Source organism: Mesitornis unicolor, unplaced genomic scaffold (genome assembly GCF_000695765.1).
Source record: "Mesitornis unicolor isolate BGI_N332 unplaced genomic scaffold, ASM69576v1 scaffold14365, whole genome shotgun sequence".
NCBI lineage: Eukaryota > Metazoa > Chordata > Aves > Mesitornithiformes > Mesitornithidae > Mesitornis > Mesitornis unicolor.
In genome coordinates, this window is record NW_010185056.1 from 69,770 (window position 1) to 74,327 (window position 4,558).

Sequence of the window (4,558 nt, forward strand, 5' to 3'; positions counted from 1 at the left end):
GGGAAGAGGGAGCTGTGGCTCACATGAGCTCCCCCATGCACGCATCCAGGGACAAGGGAGTAGGAATGTGAGCAGGGACATTCCCCTGCAATCACAGAGCCCAGGTCACCAGGATGGGGACAGAAACAAGACAGTGGCAGAGCTGGTCAAGATTCTATGGAACACAGGAGGTTCCACTTAAATTTGAGAAGAAACTTCTCAGTGAGGGTGACAGAGCACTGGAACAGGCTGCCCAGAGAGGTTGTGGAGTCTCCTTCTCTGGAGACATTCAAAACCCACCTGGACGCCTTCCTGTGTAACCTCATCTGGGTGTTCCTGCTCCGGCAGGGGGATTGGACTGGATGAGCTTTTGAGGTCCCTTTCAATCCCTAACGTTCTGTGATTCTGTGATTCTATGGTGAGAGGTGAGCAACAGTGGAGAAGTATGAGGTGCACCTGGAGCCACAGCCACCCCACCCCCCCACCACAAGGGGACAGCCAGCTGGGTCCTACCTCTGGCTGCCTAAGGAGCAAGGGGACATGACTGAAGCAGAAGAAAGCTCCTGGCAGATGCAGCCAGCCTTGGACTGGGAGCAGCCCTGCAACAGAGGGGTGCTGGTGGTTCGGGTAGACCAAGAGTGATTTTGCAGGAGCAGCTGGTGGGACCAAGAGTGACTTTGCAGGAGCTGTGGGCACAGAGGTGCAGGGGAGCAGGCAGCAGAGGCCAGCAGCCAGAAGGACATGAAGGGAAAAAGCAAGGGGAGACATCAAGAAGGGAAGACTTGTGAACTGGTTTTGCAGAGGAGCACCGGCACCACGAGCCCCAGGGCTGGCAACGCTGGCCAGCTGCTGGATCCAGACCAAGGAGCAGGGACTGATGCTCTTATCATCCTCTGCAGCCCACAGGCAGCCCAGCTGGGCTGGCACGGCCACCCACCGCTGCACCCAAGCATTGTGTTCAGCTGTTGGATAGCCACTCTGGCCAGAAATGAGATTTGGGCATTAAGTGAACGTGAAAAGGGTCAGCTCACCAGTGGGTCAAGCTGAACTCTACCTACTTGTTGTTCAACTCCTTTCCAGTTAGTTAATTTTCGGTAATCATTAATACCAAGCCCCTGTCTGTATGTGGAGCCTCACAATAGCTAATTTTTAAACTGTCACTGCAACTACACACTGTTACATGCGTCCTGTTTGAAGCCACCTTCCCGTTTAAACACTGTTAGTGGCCAATATATCTCCTCACTGATAAATAGTGGTCATTTTCAAATTGCCAAAAAATCTGTTGGCCAGCATTCCTTTCCACTTTGTAATTTTAAAGCTGCATTAAAGGGAATTAATGGAAATAAGGCTTCGGAATAACAGCAAGGCTTAGTCTTTATTGGAGACCCTTTGAACTCTAGTTAAATTAATTTTCCTTCTGCCTTTGAGATTTTTAAGCACAGATCTGGCAGTTCCTCAGTCAAAAGCCATGCAAACACCACACACTTCGGAGGTCAATAGCTACATACAACACCAATGACTGCCATACCATCAATGAAAGACCTTCCCTGTCCAGAGATCTCCAAGGAGTCCACAGGCAGGCTTGATCTTTCAATGCCTGCCAGGGCTGGTGACCACCATGCCATCAGTGGAAGGCTTCCCCTGCCCACAGGATCTCTGAGGAGCCTCGGGGCAGGCTTGACCCTTCAGTCCCCTCTCTCCCTCCCAAGTGGCAGAAGAATGTGTTTCCTGCTTAGTTAAGTTGTTAAGTTAGTCAAGATGTTCTCATAGAGATAAAACCCGAGGGGGACAGCTCCTCCCATCCTCACCACTCCACTCCCTGGTCGCCCAGGGCTGGCACAGCCCCGAAGGCACTGCTGGATCCTGGCTCTCAAACCAGCTCGTCCTTTCCAGTAATTACGGTTTTGCAATGTGGAAAACAACAAAAGTCTTGGGACTATTTAGAGCTCTGGGAGGAGCAGAGAGAGGGGAGCAAAAGGCTGATCTGAGCAGATTTCAACCCCCCTCCTGAGGGCTTTTAGACTCCCATGGCATTTTAATCCTCTTGGCATTTCCAGCTGCGGGGATAAAGGAGCAGAAATCCTAGGCAGAGGTGTGGGGGCTTCAGGGCACACATCTGGCTGGGGCTGGTGCTGGGGAGGGAGCTCTGGGCTGGGGTGGTCAGCAGGACACAGCAGCTCGCCCAGAGCCCCCACAGCTTCATCCATCAGCCCCTTGCCCACACTCTGCTCGTGTGGGTGCCTCTGTGCAGGGGAAAGCGACGGCAAAGCCCAGCTACAGCATGACATGGCCCCAACAGCTCCTGACAACTGATGCAAGAATAAGGAAGGAACCAGAAAAAAAATGTCTTGCTTCAGATGCTTTGCTAAAAGTTGCATAAGGTGGGGCAATGTGGCTGTGCTCTGCCGGTGTAGTGATGGGTTATGGTATAAACAAAGGGTGCTGTATGAGGATAAATGTCTTCATGCTGCTAACCTTCGAATCACAGTGGAAAAGGAAAATGAACTGCTCTTAGGGAGTCTGATCACTGCAGTGACCGAGTGTCTCAGCATGGCCATGTCCACAGCCTTGCCAGACTCAAGCTGAGATCTGTTGTTCTCCCCTCCACCAGGTATTTTGCCTTTCAACACTCCTTCCTCTGATCGCCAACACCTTCTCCCATCATCTGCATCTGCCAGCAGCATCCACTGCAGGCAGAAAGCCCTGCCACTGTTCTGTTATGCAAAACCCAACAGACATCACAGCCAGAGTGCACCAGGACCATGCCGAGGGCAGAGAGAGAGAACAAGCTTTGGAGAAACACTGATCAGCTGTGCAGTGCTGCAAGAGACATCCCTCACTGAAAAGCATCACCAGCTCCTACAACCCCATCCTCATTTTCAGCCTCACCAGGGGCCTCTAGCAACCCTTCAGGAGCCTGTTCATGCTCAGCCCATCAGCCTCTGCTCGAGCAATGCTGGAGAAGCACCAGCCTGGTGATGGACAAGTGCCATCACACTGGGCTCCCCATCTCTCTGGAGCAGTCAGCCTTTGTGGTACCTTGGCATATAGGAAAGAACAACACAAAGCTGATCTCCTGGTTAGACCAGAGAATGGAAAAGAAGACCTTGACTCTCTCGTAGGGCAGTGAGCCCATATTTCAGTCCATTTACAGCCCATTTTATCCTGGACAATTATTTTTCATACACAGCAATAAAGATTTTCCCGTTGAGCCAAACATTTATGCTGAGTGCTGGCTCTTGAAGGAGTCCCACAGCTCCAAACTGACATGAACACAGTCTTCTATAAACATGCTGTGGTGAAATAATACGAGCAAACAGCAGGAAAGGCTTTATGGAGATCCTATTACAAACAAGATATTTGTTCCTCTCGCACATTCCCCCTTGAGGTGGGAAATCCCCATGAAAAGACCAGGCTGGCCTTTAGTCAAGGACAAAAGGCTTGTGTAATGATGGCCGGCTCCAGGAAAGCTGGAACTACCAATCTGTTTCTCCTTTCTTGCCTACCATGAGGGATGCTAGCACAGATTTTAAGAACACAACAGCAAACAGCTTCTCAGGGGACCATTTTACACCAGCAGAGCAATCAGCTTTTTACTCATTAGTGTAATAATAATAATAATAAGTAACACTTGCAGGCTCTGTCTGTGACAGATGACTTAATAAATTGGAGACGCCCAAAGAAGGGACTCTCTTGCTCTGTTTTGGCCCTGTAAAAGTTAAATCTGGGGTGGCTCTATCATCCCAGGGGCTAGACACCTTCAGAGGCCAGTTCACCCCCCTATCACAGAGGTAGCACGACGTGTCCCTTGGCTGCGGCAGAGGACACAGGCAGTGGCTCAGTCAGGGCACTCAGCTGCCTGGGGAGGTTATTCTCACCTTCAGCAATCAAAGCTGAATTAAAGGCTTAACTGATTGCAAGTCAAGCTGTCCTGATTTTTAGGAGAGACATAGGAGCAGTTCAGTACTAGATCTACTGTAAACACAAATGCCAAAGTACAGGTTGCTGCACGGTACAATTTCTTCTGGTCACAGGTGACCGCTTAAAAATAAAAGAGGTAGGGGCAGAAAGATAGGGAAGGGAAACACAGGTGATGTGCCACAGACTCCTGTGGCAGGGACATTGCCCCCAGCTGGGGCACCACGATGGAGAGCTCAGGGCTGTGGCCAGCTCCTGCCCCAGCTCACGTGCTGCAGGGTCTTGGCTTAAGGGGACAAGCCAGGGAGCAGTATCTCAACACAAACCTTGGACATATTCGTCTCTTGAAGGTTTTCAGCAGGGGTGCTGTCTGCTCAACTCATTTTCCTGCATCTGCAATCTTCAGCAGCATGGTGCTGAACCAAGAAGCAAACTCGGGCATCTGAGGCACAAGACAGCCCTCCTCTCCAGAACAGCAGCTCTTTCTGCTCACACAGCTTGACCCAGGACTGCTCTGAGAGCTCTAATATGTGGCAAGATGGCTTCCCAGTTTGAGGAAAGATTCCGTCTTTCTTTTTCGTTTTTTTTCTTTAACTTAGTCCTTACTCAGTTCACAGTTGTCAGACTTCCACATTCACAGAATCACAGAATCGCTCAGTTG